At 38.1% G+C, this 15,670-nt stretch overlaps 1 pseudogene; it reads right to left on the reverse strand.

Moving 5' to 3' along the window:
- Positions 1-11,828: 11,828 nt before the first annotated feature.
- On the reverse strand, positions 11,829-14,710 carry LOC112445828 (uncharacterized protein CXorf66 homolog; annotated as a pseudogene).
- Positions 14,711-15,670: the final 960 nt, after the last annotated feature.

The raw sequence follows: 15,670 nt of genomic DNA on the forward strand, positions 1-15,670 counted from the left end.
TTTTGAGTTGTCGTATTTTCATTGTCATTTGTTTCTAGGAATTTTTAATTTCCCTTTTGGTTTTTTCAGTAACCTGTTCGTTATTTAGAAATGTATTATTTAATCTCCATGTTTTTTGTGTTTTTCAATTTGTTTGTTTTTTTTTTTTTTTCTTGTGATTGATATCTAATCTCATAGTGTTGTGGTTGGAAAAGATGCTCGATTTGATTTCAATTTTCTTAAATTTATTGAGTTTTTTTTTTTTTTGTGTGTGTGTGTGTGTGGCCCAAGATGGATGTGTTCTATCCTGGAAAATGTTCCATGGGCACTTGAGAAGAAGGTGTATTCTTCTGCATTTGGATGGAATATCCTGAAAATATCAGTGAGATCCATCTTGTCTAATGTATCATTTAAGGTTTGTATTTCCTTGTTAATTTTCTCTTTTGATGATCTGTCCATTGGTATAAGTGAGGTGTTAAAATCTCTTACTGTGTTACTGTCAATTTCTCCTTTGATGTCTGTTAGTCTTTGTCTTATGTAATAAGGTGCTCCTATGTTGTGTGCATGCTGCTCCTGCTGCTAAGTCTCTTCAGTCATGTCCCACTCTGTGCGACCCCATAGATGGCAGCCCACCAGGCTCCTGTCCCTGGGATTCTCCAGGCAAAAACACTGGAGTGGGTTGCCATTTTCTTCTCCAATGGATGAAAATGAAAAGTGAAAGTGAAGTCGCTCAGTCATGTCTGACTCTTAGCAACCCCATGGACTGCAGCCTACCAGGCTTCTCCATCCATGGAATTTCCCAGGTAAGAGTACTGGAGTGGGTTGCCATTGCCTTCTCCGATGTTGAGTACACAGATATTTACAGTAGTTATGTCTTCCTCTTAGACTGATCCCTTGATCATTATATAGTGTTCTTCCTTATCTCTTGTAATATTCTTTATTTTAAAGTCTACTTTGTCTGATATGAGGATTGCTACTCCAGCTTTCTTTTGCTTTCCATTTGCATAGAGTATGTTTTTCCATCCTCTCACTTTTAGTCTATATGTGTCTTTAGATCTGAAGTGGGTTTCTTGTAGACAACATACCAGAAAAACAAACAACCCAATCAAAAAGTGGGAAAAAGATCTAAACAGACATTTCTCCAAAGAAGACATACAGATGGGCAACAAAAACATGAAAAGATGCTCAACATTGCTCATTATTAGAGAAATGCAAATCAAAACTACAATGAGATATCACCTCACACTAGTCAGAATGGCCATCATCAAAAAGTCTACAAACAATAAATGCTGGAGAGGGTGTGGAGAAAAGGGAAAACTCTTGAACTGTTGGTGGGAAGGTAAACTGATACAGCGACTATGGAAGATGATATGGAGATTCCTTAAAAAACTAGGAATAAAACCACCATATGACCCAGCAATTCCCATTCCTAGACATATACCCTGAGGAAACCAAGACTGAAAAAGACACATGTACCCCTAAAGTTGATTGCAGCACTATTTACAATAGCTATAACATGGTAGCATCTTAGATGTCCATCAACAGATGAATGGATAAAAAAGCTGTGGTACATATGCACAATGGAATATTACTCAGCCATAAAAAGGAATGCATTTGAGTCAGGTCTAATGAGGTGGATGAACATAGAGCCTATTACACTGAGTGAAGTAAGTCATAAAGAGAAAGATAAATATACAGTATACCAACATATATATACAGAATCTAGAAAGATGGAACCGAATAATTTATTTACAGAGCAGCAATGGAGAAACAGACACAGAGAACAGACTTATGGACTTGAGGAGAGGGTAGGAGAGGGTAAGATGTATGGAAAGAGTAGCAAGGAAACTTACATTACTATATATAAAATAAATAGCCAGCAGGAATTTGCTCTAGGTCTCAGGAAACTCAAACAAGGACTCTGTATCAACTTAGAGGGGTGGGATGGAGAAGGAGATGGGAAGGAGGTTCAAAAGGGAGGGGACATATGTATACCTATGGCTGATTCATGTTGAAGTTTGACAGAAAACAACAAAATTCTGTAAAGCAATTATCCTTCAATTATAAAATAAATAGTTTTTTAAAAAAAACTATTTTCTGTCTGGAGCCACACAGAAGAAGAAAGGTACCATGACAGAAAAGACAATGCTGCAAGAAGGCTAGGAAATAGAAATTCAGAGCTCTCTTACTTAAACACATTTCCAAGAAGTGCCAAAGATTATCCTTTGAAGTGATAGGAGTTATTTTAGTTATAAACTTGTACAAGCTTTCACTGACAAATTTTTTGCTAAAATTCTTCTCTGACACAAGGTACATATTTTATATTGGTTTTATGTGTGAAGCCCCAAAATTATGCACCTTTAATTTTGCAAGTTGAATGAGCTTCAAATATTTTGTAGACTCCTACTCCGTAATTAGTAAAGTGACGTGAAAGTCGCTAAGTGGTGGCTGACTCTTTGAGACTCCATGGACTATACATTCCATGGAATTCTCCAGGCCAGAATACTGGAGTGGGTAGCCTTTCCCTTCTCCAGGGGATCTTCCCAACCCAGGAATGAAACCCAGGTCTTCTGCACTGCAGGCAAATTCTTAACTCTATAGTTAAGTGTGGTTTAAAAAGGAACATACATACTTAGGATGAAAATTTACTCTTAAGATGTCATTATCATTGGTCATCACTGGCAGTTAGTAATTTTTATTAGATATTAATATTCCCAGCCTTTAAATTATCATAAGTCTGCAGCTTAAAAGTGGAAGAGAAAAGAACTTAGATTATTTGCATTTGCCTACCAAGACTTAAGTTAAATTTAAACTGAAAAACTATACAGTTTTCACGTTTGCTATTTTCCAGGCTCAGTTAACTCAGATCAACTCCAAAAGTGTCTTAAAATGTGAAGCCAGATTATCCAATGAAATTTTAAATTTGATTTAAAAAAAATTTAGGCTGAGATGCTATCAAATGCTGGTCAACATCATCTGAACAAAGCAACCATTAAAAAAAGTAAGACAAATGGGGAAATTTGCATACTGACTGGATAATTTATATTCAGTTCAGTTCAGTTCAGTTCAGTCGCTCAGTAGTGTCTGACACTTTGCAACCCCGAGGACTGCAGCACACCAGGCCTCCCTGTCCATCACCAACTGCTGGAGTTTTCTCAAACTCATGTCACTGAGTGGGTGATGCCATCCAACCAGCTCATCCTCTGTTGTCCCCTTCTCCTCCTGCCTTCAATCCTTCCCAGAGTCAGGGTTTTTTTAAATGAGTCAACTCTTCGCATGAAGTGGCCAAAGTATTGGAGTTTCAGCTTTAGTATCAGTCTTTCCAATGAATACCCAGGACTGATCTCCTTTAGGATGGACTGGTTGAATTTCCTTGCAGTCCAAGGGACTCTCAAGAGTCTTTTCCAACAAAACAGTTCAAAAGAACCAATTCTTCGGCACTCAGCTTTATTCACTGGTGGTCCAACTCTCACATCCATACATGACCACTGGAAAAACCATAGCCTTGACTAGATGGACATTTGTTGGCAAAGTAATGTCTCTGCTTATGAATATGCTATCTAGGTTGGTCATAAATTTCCTTCCAAGGAGTAAGTGTCTTTTAATTTCATGACTGCAATCACCATCTGTAGTGATTTTGGAGCCCCCGAAAATGAAGTCTGACACTGTTTCCACTATTTCCCCATCTATTTCCTATGAAGTGATGGGACCAGATGCCATGATCTTCGTTTCCTGAATGTTGAGCTTTAAGCCAACTTTTTCACTCTTCTCTTTCACTTTCATCAAGAGGCTTTTTAGTTCCTCTTCACTTTCTGCCATAAGGGTGGTGGCATCTGCATATCTGAGGTTATTGATATTTCTTCCAGCAATCTTGATTCCAGCTTGCGCTTCTTCCACCCCAGGATTTCTCATGATGTACTCTGCATGTACGTTGAATAATCAGGGTGACAATATACAGCCTTGATGTACTCCTTTCCCTATTTGGAAACAGTTGGTTGTTCCATGTCCAGTTTTAACTGTTGCTTCCTGACCTGCATACAGGTTTCTCAAGAAGCAGGTCAGGTGGTCTGTTATTCCCATCTCTTTAAGAATTTTCCACAGTTTATTGTGATCCACACAGTCAAAGGCTTTGGCATAGTCAACAAAGCAGAAATAGATGTTTTTCTGGAACTCTCTTCTTTTTCAATGATCCAACAGATGTTGGCAACCTGATCTCTGGTTCTTCTGCCTTTTCTAAAACCAGCTTGAACATCTGGAAGTTCACGGTTCATGTACTGTTGATGCCTAGCTTGGAGAATTTTGAGCATTACAAGTAGGAAGTCAAGAAACACCTGGAGTAACAGGCAAATTTGACCATGGAGTACAAAATGAAGCAGGGCAAAGGCTAATAGAGTTTTGCCAAGAGAATGCACTGACCATAGCAAACACCCTCTTCTAACAACATAAGAGAAGACACTACACATTGACATCACGAGATGGTCAACACCAAGATCAGATTGATTATATTCCTTGTAGCCGAAGATGGAGAAGCTCTATACAGTCAGCAAAAACAGGACCATGAGCTGACTGTGGCTCAGATCATGAACTCCTTATTGCCAAATTCAAACTTAAATTGAAGAAAGTATGGAAAACCACTAGACCATTCAGGTATGACCCAAATCAAATCCCTTATGATTATACAGTGGAAGACAGAAATAGATTTAAGGGACTAGACTTGATAGACAGAGTGCCAGAAGAAGTATGGACAGAGACAGGGAGCAGTTCTGTCTCCAATAAAAAGAATTACAAAAAAGCAAAATGACTATCTGAGGAGGCCTTACAAATAGCTGTGAATAGAAGAGATGGGAAAAGCAAGGAGAAAAGGAAAGATATACCCATTTGAATGCAGAGTTCCAAAGAATAGCAACGAGACACAAGAAATCCTTCCTCAGTGATCAATGCAAAGAAACAGAGGAAAACAATAGAATGGGAAAGACTAGAGATCTCATCAAGAAAATTAGAGATACCAAGGGAACATTTCATGCAAAGATGGCCTCAATAAAGAACAGAAAGAGTAGGGACTTAACAGAAGTAGAAGATATTAAGAAGAGGTGTCAAGAATACACAGAAGAACTGTACAAAAAAGATCTTCACGACCAAGATAATCACTATGATGTGATCACTCACCTACAGCCAAACATCCTGGAATGCGAAGTAAAGTAGGCCTTAGGAAGCATCACTATAAACAAAGCTAGTGGAGGTGATGGAATTCCCGTTGAGCTATTTCAAATCCTAAAAGATGATTCTGTGAAAGTGCTGTACTTAATATGCCAGCAAATTTGGAAAACTCAGCAGTGGCCACAGGACTGGAAAAGGTCAGTTTTCATTCCAATCCCAAAGAAAGGTAACACTAAACAATGCACAAGCTACCACAGTATCACACTTATCTCACATGCTAGTAAAGTAATAATTTATATTAAGGAATTATTATTAATTTTTATATGAGATAATAGTATTGTGTTTATGTATTTTTTTAACTTGTGATTTTTTTTCAGTTTTATTTATTTATTCATTCTACTTTACAATATTGTATTGGTTTTACCATACATCAACATGAATCTGCCATGGGTGTACATGTGTTCCCCATCTTGAACCCCCCTCCCACCTCCCTCCCCATCCCATCCCTCTGGGTCATCCCAGTGCACCAACCCTGAGCACCCTGTGTCATGCATTGAAACTGGACTGGTGATTCATTTCACATGTGATAATATACATATTTCAACGCCATTCTCCCATATCATCATATCCTCGCTCTTTCCCAAGAGTCAAAAAGACTGTTCTATACATTTGTGTCTCTTTTGCTGTCCTGCATATAGTGTTATCATTATGATCTTTCTAAATTCTATATATATGTGTCAATATACTGCATTGATGTTTTTCTTTCTGGCTTGCTTCACTCTGTATAATAGGCTCCAGTTTCATCCACCTCATTAGAACTGATTCAAATGTATTCTTTTTAATGGCTGAGTAATATTCCATTGTGTATATGTACCACAGCTTTCTTATCCATTCGTCTGCTGATGGACATCTAGGTTGCTTCCATGTCCTGGTTATTGTAAACAGTGCTGAGATGAAGTTTGGGGTACATGTGTCTCTTTCCCTTCTGGTTTCCTCAGTGTGTATGCCCAGCAGTGGGATTGCTGGGTGATAAGGCAGTTCTATTTCCAGTTTCTTAAGGAATCTTCACTGCTCTCCATAGTGGCTGTACTAGTTTGCATTCCCACCAACAGTGTAAGAGGGTTCCCTTTTCTCCACACCCTCTCCAGCCTTTATTGCCTGTAGACTTTTGGATAGCAGCCTTTCTGACCGGCGTGAAATGGTACCTCATTGTGGTTTTGATTTGCATTTCTCTGATAATGAGTGATGTGGAGCATCTTTTCATGTGTTTGTTAGCCATCTGTATGTCTTCTTTGGAGAAATGTCTGTTTAGTTCTTTGGCCTACTTTTTGATTGGGTCGTTTATTTTTCTGGAATTGAGCTACAGGAGTTGCTTGTATATTTTTAAAATTAGTTCTTTGTCAGTTGCTTCATTTGCTATTATTGTCTCCAATTCTGAAGGCTGTCTTTTCACCTTGCTTATAGTTTCCTTTGATGTGCAGAAGCTTTTAATTTTAATTAGGTCCCATTTGTTTATTTTTGCTTTTATTTCCAGTATTCTGGGAGGTTGGTCATAGTGGATCCTGCTGTGGTTTATGTTGGAGAGTGTTTTGCCTATGTTTTCTTCTAGGAGTTTTATACTTTCTGGTCTTACATTTAGATCTTTAATCCATTTTGAGTTTATTTTTGTGTATGGTGTTAGAAAGTGTTCTAGTTTCATCCTTTTACAAGTGGTTGACCAGTTTTTCCAGCACCACTTGTTAAACAAATTGTCTTTTCTCCATTGTATATTCTTGCCTCCTGTGTCAACTTCCAAAACTATGTTGAATAGTAGTGGTAAAAGTGGGCACCCTTGTCTTGTCCATGACTTTAAGGGAAATGCTTTCAATTTTTCACCTTGAGGATAATGTTTGCTGTGGATTTGTCATATATAGCTTTTATTATGTTGAGGTATGTTCCTTCTATTCCTGCTTTCTGGAGGGTTTTAATCATAAATGGATGTTGAATTTTTTCAAAAGTTTTCTCTGCATCTATTGAGATAATCATATGGTTTTTATTTTTCAATTTGTTAATGTGGTGTATTACATTGATTGGTTTGTGGATATTGAAGAATCCTTGCATCCCTCAGATAAAGCCCACTTGGTCATGATGTATGATCTTTTTATTATGTTGTTGGATTCTGATTGCTAGAATTTTCTTAAAGATTTTTGCATCTGTGTTCATCAGTGATATTGGCCTGTAGTTTTCTTTTTTTGTGTGTGGCATCTTTGTCAGGTTTTGGTATTAAGGTGATGGTGGCCTCATAGAAGGAATTTGGAAGTTTACCTGCCTCTGCAATATTCTGGAAGAGTTTGAGTAGGATAGGTGTTAGCTCTTCTCTAAATTTCTGGTAGAATTCAGCTGTGAAGCCATCTGGTCCTGGGCTTTTGTTTGCTGGAAGATTTCTAATTACAGTTTCAATTTCTGTGTTATGGGTCTGTTAAGATTTTATATTTCTTCCTGGTTTAGTTTTGGAAATTTGTAGTTTTCTAAGAATTTGTCCATTTCTTCCAAGGTGTACATTTTATTGGCATAGTGTTTCTGATAATAGTCTCTTACGATCCTTTGTATTTCTGTGTTGTCTGTTGTGATTTATCCATTTTCATCTCTAATTTTGTTGATTTGACTTTTCTCCCTTGGTTTCTTGATGAGTCTGACTAATGGGATTTTTCAATTTTATTTATCTTCTCAAAGAACCAGCTTTTGGCTTTGTTGATTTTTGCTATGGTCTCTTTTGTTTCTTTTGCATTATTTATTCCCTAATCTTTAAGATTTATTTCCTTCTACTAACCCTGGGGTTCTTCGTTTCCTCCTTTTCTAGTTGCTTTAGGTGTAGAGTTAGGTTATTTTTTTGACTTTTTTCTTGTTTTTTTGAGGTAAGCCTGTACTGCTATGAACCTTCCCCTTAGCACTGCTTTTACAGTGTCCTATAGGTTTTGGGTTGTTGTGTTTTCATTTTCATTCATTTCTATACATATTTTAGATTTCTTTTTTGATTTCTTTTGTGATTTGTTGGTTATTCAGCAGCATGTTTTTCAGCCTCCATATGTTGGAATTTTTAACAGTTTTTCTTCTATAATTAAGATCTAATCTTACTGCATTGTGGTCAGAAAAGATGCTTGGAATGCTTTCAATTTTTTTTTTTAATTTACCAAGGCTAGATTTATGGCCCAGGATGTGATCTATCCTGGAGAAGGTTCCATGTGTGCTTGAGAAAAAGGTGAAATTCATTGTTTTCAGGTGAAATGTCCTATAGATATCAATTAGGGCTAACTGGTCTATTGTATCATTTAAAGTTTGTGTTTCCTTGCTAATTTTCTGTTCAGTTGATCTATCCATAGGTGTGAGTGGGGTATTAAAGTCTCCCACTGTTATTGTATTGTTTTTAATTTCCCCTTTTATACTCGTTAGCATTTGTCTTACATATGGCGGTGCTCCTTTGTTGGGTGCATATATATTTATAATTGTTATATCTTCTTCTTGGATTGATCATTTGATCATTATATAGTGTCCATCTTAGTCTCTTTTCACAGTCTTTATTTTAAAGTCTATTTTATCTGATATGAGTATTGTTAGTCCTGCTTTCTTTTGGTCTCTATTTGCGTGGAATATCTTTTTCCAGCCCTTCATTTTCAGTCTGTATGTGTCCCTTGTTTTGAGGTGGATCTCTTGTAGACAACATATATAGGGGTCTTGTTTTTGTATCCATTCAGCCAGTCTTTGTCTTTTAGTTGGGGCATTCAACCCATTTATGTTTAAGGTAATTATTGATAAGTATGATCCCGTTGCCATTTACTTTATTGCTTTGGGTTTGAGTTTATACACCCTTTCTGTGTTTCCTGTCTAGAGAAGATCTTTTAGCATTTGTTGGAGAGCTGGTTAGGTGGTGCTGAATTCTCTCAGCTTGTGCTTGTCTGTAAAGCTTTTGATTTCTCCTTCATATTTGAATGAGATCCTTCCTGAGTACAGTAATCTGGGCTGTACCCAGATTTGTATCTTTTAGAGATGGACAATGGACAGAAGTTTAAATGAAACAAAATTGAACATGTAGTGATAATTGTTCAATCTAAGCAATGTTTATATTGGCATTCATTCATACTTCTTTTTCTAGTTTTCTGTTTGAACTGTTTTTCATACTAAACCAAAACAATTTGATCAGAATTTTTGCTTCTATTTGTGAATTTTAAAAAGACCAGGCTAGCCCAGAACAGTTCTAACCCTTTACACTTTATCTTTTCCAAAATGGTAATACCAATAGGAAGTCAAGTCTGTAGCTCCCACGATGCTTTATAAATGTATATTCCACCTCTGAAAACTTTTATGCATCAGCAGCTACTTCGTGCCATCTTGAATTTCATGATGACCTTACAGACTCCACCAGTAGAGGGAGAGGCTGTGGGGAAGTCAGATCTGAATGAACACAAGACATCTTTATATGCTCATGGTAGGTTAGGAGGATGGTCCAGATTGATTAAAACTCAGGGATTTTGCTGACAGCAGTGGACTGGGTGATCTGTGAATAAACAGATACCCTAGAAACTGGTAGTGAGAAGGCAGTACAGCATAATGAAAATTTGAACCTAAGCCAATCGTAAATTCATATCTTGATTCAATCAATTGCTAGATGTGATATTACTGTATGTTACAGAGCATAAGTTAACTCATATAATACTTCATATAATGAGGGACTGTTGGAGATTAAATGAAACATGTAAAATGTGAGGAAAGTGTTAACACAGCAGGTCTGGTTGTTTGGTCTTTGTACGTCAAGGGAACTGGAAACTGTGATTTAACTATTGGCCAGTCCTGGAGTAATGTTCTAACGTTAATTGATTGATGATCATGTTTTTTTTTTTTTTTCACTTGATTGTTTTGCACAAACATCAACATCAATAATGTGCATCTGGTGTCATTGTTGGGATCCTGAGTTTCACTTGCCATGGCTGGTCATGGAACATGATGTACCTATGGGACCCATTCTCAATAAAAGCCTCAGATGCTGAGGCTTCCCTAGGCAGAGACATGTTGCACACTAGTGCAACTCTCTAGTTTGTTGCTAGAGAAGAGAGCATGTCTTAGATGGCCCCAGAGGGGCAAGTACTCAAAAGCATGTGTCCAACCTCTCTGATTCCTCTGAATAGACATCTTTTTCCTGTTGGTCTTGGTTTGTATATTTTTGCTCTAATAAACCTCAGCCATGAGTATAATCTGCTTTTGAGTCTTGTGAATCCTTTTGCTAAATCAGCAAAATTGAGGGGAGGGTGGCCCTCAGATATCCTGGACATAAAGGGACTAATACAATGCAAGGCAAGTAGTACACATCCAATATATGCTAGCTATGGAATTTAACTGATCCTGCTGAATGTGACAGGGTACTGACCTCACCATACTAGAGTATAGGATGGGACTCCAGGATTTTGTCCACCTTTTTGAACCGTGCTCTTGGAAGCAGGGAAGGATAACCTCTCATCAGTGGGGAAATTGGAAAACATAACTCCAAGGTTTTCTCCTGGCCTCCCAGCCCTGATGATTCCAAGTGGGAAGGTACCATGTGAAGAAAATGGGTAGATATCCAACCTCTAACTGGGGCATTCTGAGAATGCACAACGGGGCAAATTCTTTTTATCATTTTGAAAGATAACAAAAAGAATCAAAACTTTAGCATCAGTGCTGGAGCCTGGATGCTTACTTTGGTAGCAGTCACCAGAGGCAGTGGTATTATGAATGACTATTGGGACTTCCCGAGTGGTCCAGTGGCTAAAACTCCACACTCCCAAAGCAGGGGGCCTAGGTTCTATCCCTGGTCAGGGAACTAGATCCCACATGCCGCAACTAACAGTTTGCACGCCACAACTAAGAACTGGTATGGTCAAATATTTTTTTAAGAAAGGAAATGACTATCAGGGATTTCCCCAATGTACCAGAACCAACCATTTCTGTCACACACTGGGCACCATAGAAAGACATTCTTAAACTGTGAGGACTGCATGTCAACATTTAAAAAAATAGCTAATTGGGTTGAGACTTCAATTGAGGGCTAATCCAAGGAAAAGAGGAGCCCAGGGTACCCATCTTGTAATACCTTTCTATATTTGTGTGTGTGTGTGATTATGGTTCCTGTACAAGTGGTTCCCTGTGTCCAACTCTTTTCAACCCCATGGACTATAGCCCTTCAGGCTCCTCTGTGCGTGGGATTCCCCAGGCAAGAATACTGGAGTGGGTTGCTATTTCCTCCTCCAAAGGATATCCTGACCCAGGGATTGAACCACAGTCTCCTGCATTGGCAAAAGGATTCTTTACTACTGTACCACCTGGGAAGCCCATCCAAGTGACCAGATGTAAGTTGTTGTTGTTGTTGTTCAGTCACCAAGTCATGTCTGACTCTTTGCGACCCCATGGACTGCAGCACACCAGACTTCCTTGTCCCTCACCACCTTCTGGAGTTTGCCCAAGCAGATCTAACACACCTAAAAGAGATTTATACCTCTAAAATGAAATAATAATTACAATAAAATCAGTTGTTATGTCACACATTTATTTACTATTTTTCAAGTAAATTGCCTCGAGATGGATAGCTCTAATCTCAATGGTGATCCCAAGTGGATTGTTCCTCTACCAGGTTCTTAAATATGGTGAGAATATACTAGTTGGTAGAAGTTAGCTTCTTTTACATGGATGGCCTTTTTTTTTTTTTTTTTTTTTTTGAGCCCTTAATTATTTTGGGAGGCTTTATAGGTGGCTTCCTTGCATTTTATATTGTGCATAATAATCATCTCCCTGTCACTCTCACTATCACTGCTATATGTTGACAAATGGCTATCATTCATGTTGCCATACAGTGGGTTGTCTTTGGGCTCTGTCTTGAGATGACTTGTAAAAGCACTTCAGTTTGCATGAAGAAAGTGGAACTGGAACATGCTTCATATTCTCTTCTGAAGGAGTGATGAATAGCTCAGAAACAGCATTGCAAACAATGCATTTTTCCTTATAGCATTGACAAAACTTCACTGGTTGAGGCCTAGATAATATTTCTGCCCTACCTTCACTAGCTGGTCTTTTTAGTTTAAGATGTCTCTGGAGTTTGGTCAGTTTCACTATACTTGATTGCTCAGGGACACTTTGACTCTTTGGATATGGTGGAGACGTTTTGGTTGGCTTGACTGGACATTGCAGACTTGATGGCCAAGTTGGCTTGATGGCTTTTTTTGGATAGTATGGACTGACTTGACCGACTAGCTTATGGGCATGAGCCCACCTATGTGCCTTTTTTGGACTGCGTATTCTATGCAACTTTTCCTGGGGGAGTGATCCTAATACTTTTTTGGGAGCTGATGGCTTGGATGGGTTTTGTTGACTCGAGGGCCTGACTAACTTTTCTGTACTTGAAGGTACAGAGGCTATTTGTGGACTTGAGGGCCCAGATGACTTATCTATACTAGATAGCACTGATTGTTTTTCTGGACTGCCTGGACCAGCAGTCAGTGACTTGGACTCAGTGAATGATATTTTAAATGATGTGGATGTTTTGGTGATGTCTTCTTTCTTGACCCTGAAAATACAGAAGATTTGGAGTATGACAATTTAAATCAGAAGAGTACTCTTGCTATCAATGGAAAGCACGGGCTATTGTGTCAGTTTCGATTTCTGGTCTTTTTTTGGCTCTAGCAGGAAAATTGAACACAATAAGAATTGGAGAGTGCTGAAAACTGTCACTCAGGTTAGAGATTTGAACTTGTGTTGAATGCTTTTTCTTTTTCTTAACTTTACTGTTTCAACCACAATAGATAACCATATAGTCATGTATGGAATGACACAAACTTGTTTCGAATCTACCATTGAGAGGGAGAGAATTTTATCTATTCCAGAAATTAAGCTTTTTTTTTTTAAGTCACAAGTTGATATGCAAATGAGGCATAAATGTCACATAAAACATCTTTAGACCGAATTCATTGTTTTCCTATCATATTTAAACCATCAAATTTTGTATCCATGTATGTTTATACTCACAAGATTACTCTAAAACCAAATGAATAGAACAGTGATATATTTCAGTCACCAGTCCTTGGACTGGGAAATTTTTAGGAACCCAGTATGTCAGAGCCAGCTTGATCCTCCTATATAAAAGGCAGGGACTAGGATCACTGAACACAATAATTTTTCATGTTATTACATCTTAACATAGTAGATTATCTAAAATGCATTACTATCTTCGGAATGCAGAAACCCAACTCCTTCTTTCTCCCCTGAGAAGATTTTGATTCTGTCTTATTTAGATAGTCATCCCCTCTTTTCCTAGACTCAATTTATCATGAAATTAGCAACATGGGGCTCAACTGAACCCTGAGTAGGAGATAGTTTTGACTAAAGTTGATAATGTGCTTGAGATCATTTAAGAGCTTCATTTAAGTGAACATATCCAACACACAAGATGTTGGTAGCTCTTTTGACATCTAAAGTTAACGTTAAGTAACCAAAACAACAGTGAACCTGTCTATGTTTATGTGCATGCATGCGTTCCCCCCTACCTCTTGTATTTTTAATTCATAGGTGTAAGACTTACGTTGTTGCTGTAGAGGCATCCATGTCCACACAGCTATAGTGAATAAAATAATAAAATCTTAAAATAAAGCAGATGATGAGGATAACAGTTATGAAAATGAGTAGCCATTGCTGTACTCCTTCAATTCTTCTCTGCCTGGATTCAACATGTGTAGCTACTGTGAAATAAAATATGTCATCAGAACATGTGATAGGTAACCAAGTTTGCTTCCATTTTGATGGGGTTGTTACTATAGGTCAAAGTCAAATCTCATCATCAGTTATTTCTTTAAACATGATAAGTGTTCCACTATCATTTTCCTTGTTCTCTCACGTCCCCAGCCAGCCACAGTCTAAAAGCCAACTCTAGGAGCTATCTCTGGCTAATCAGTATAATTACCTAGGTTACCCCACATCATGGCTTGTTCAACCCATTACCTAGACTTTTGAGTGTGTGAATGTACTTGAGTGTTTGTGTGTGTGAATGTGTATGGTAGGAAAATGGATGGGACAAGAAAAAAAAAAACATTTTTGAAACCCACTTTGTGTTAGGTACCATGCTAGATTCACTAATTCACATAGAATTTTCTAGTTTGGCTGGTGGGAGGAGGAGGCAGGGGTTGGTGGATTGGGTGGGGACGGGGAATGAAAGGGGACAGTATGGTTGTACTCTTCATGTTTCTATGTTGTTTGAAATTTTTACATGGAAGTATAACTCTCAGATGTTGTCCTATAAATTCTTGAAGACCTACTCATATAGTAAGGTAGAAGAAAGAGCAGATTTCTTAAACACAGCTAGCTTGTCTAATTAAGTATTTGAATGTATTTAAATTAATAGATCATAGTTTCTAGCATTTAAGGTTAGGCACATACCTGCAGTAGCAGATCCATTGCTTTCATTTCTATCTAAACAACTATTTGTCCAAATTGATAAAAGGAGGACATAAATGAAGAGATTCATGTCCAGGACCTTGTTGGTTTCCTCTGCCAGGAAAACTGCTGGATTTACAATGGCTCAGCTTGCTTTAGGGGGCTATGACATCATAATCATTCTATGTCATATCCTGACAGCACAATCTCACCATGGGGAGGCATGAGCTCCTGTGTACAAATATTATGAAAAGACTTTTAATCATTTATTTCTCCATTAGATCAAATATTCTATCAAATTTGAATCAAAAAGTTTGAGACAATATTAAGCAAAGAAGGCAGAGAAAATGGGTTCACTCTAGATACTTTATTAAATGTTAAGGAGGCACCTTACAGCCCTATAGTAGTTCTTGTGTTTTATAGAGGTTAAATCATCCTGGGGTATAAGCTTGTAGGAATTTTTATTACTAAAATTAAGATTTTGAATAGCCCTCAAGCTTTTTATTGAGCTGCTGTTAATGGGTACCACTAAAGACTTTCTGGCTAGAGAGTGACATGATGAGATCTCCATTTTAGAAAAACCCCTCTAGCTGTTGTATGGAGACTAGATTGCTGGGGTTAAAGTAATTTAGGCAATTGGAAGGCTGTTACGTAGGTCCAGCTGATAGAGGATGATGGCTTGAAGCAGAGTGGTAAAGATGGAGAGAATCAATGCATTCAAGGAGTATTTTGATGTGGATAGGACTTGAAGAAGGGTAGGCTGTGGGGCATGAAGGAGAGAGAGGTAGCAAGCATGATTCATTGCTTCAACAAAAGTGTGTTGAAATCCAATTTCTATTTTCTGGATTTCTATGGGACAGGAAGATTTCTGTTAAGCATGAGCATTCGAACAAGCACAGTCCCTGCCTTCAAGAGTTGGAAACTAATGGGAGAGACAGATACATAAATAACCAATCACTAGGTTATGTAATGGGGCTTCCCTGGTAGCTCAGCTGGTGAAGAATCTGCCTGCAATGCAGGAGACCCAGGTTGGGAAGATCCCCTGGAGAAGGGATAGGCTACCCACTCCAGTATTCTTGGGGTTCCCTGGTGGCTCAGATGGTAAAGA

Source organism: Bos taurus, unplaced genomic scaffold (genome assembly GCF_002263795.3).
Source record: "Bos taurus isolate L1 Dominette 01449 registration number 42190680 breed Hereford unplaced genomic scaffold, ARS-UCD2.0 Super-Scaffold_1723_ScbfJmS_2085, whole genome shotgun sequence".
In the NCBI taxonomy this organism is placed as follows: domain Eukaryota; kingdom Metazoa; phylum Chordata; class Mammalia; order Artiodactyla; family Bovidae; genus Bos; species Bos taurus.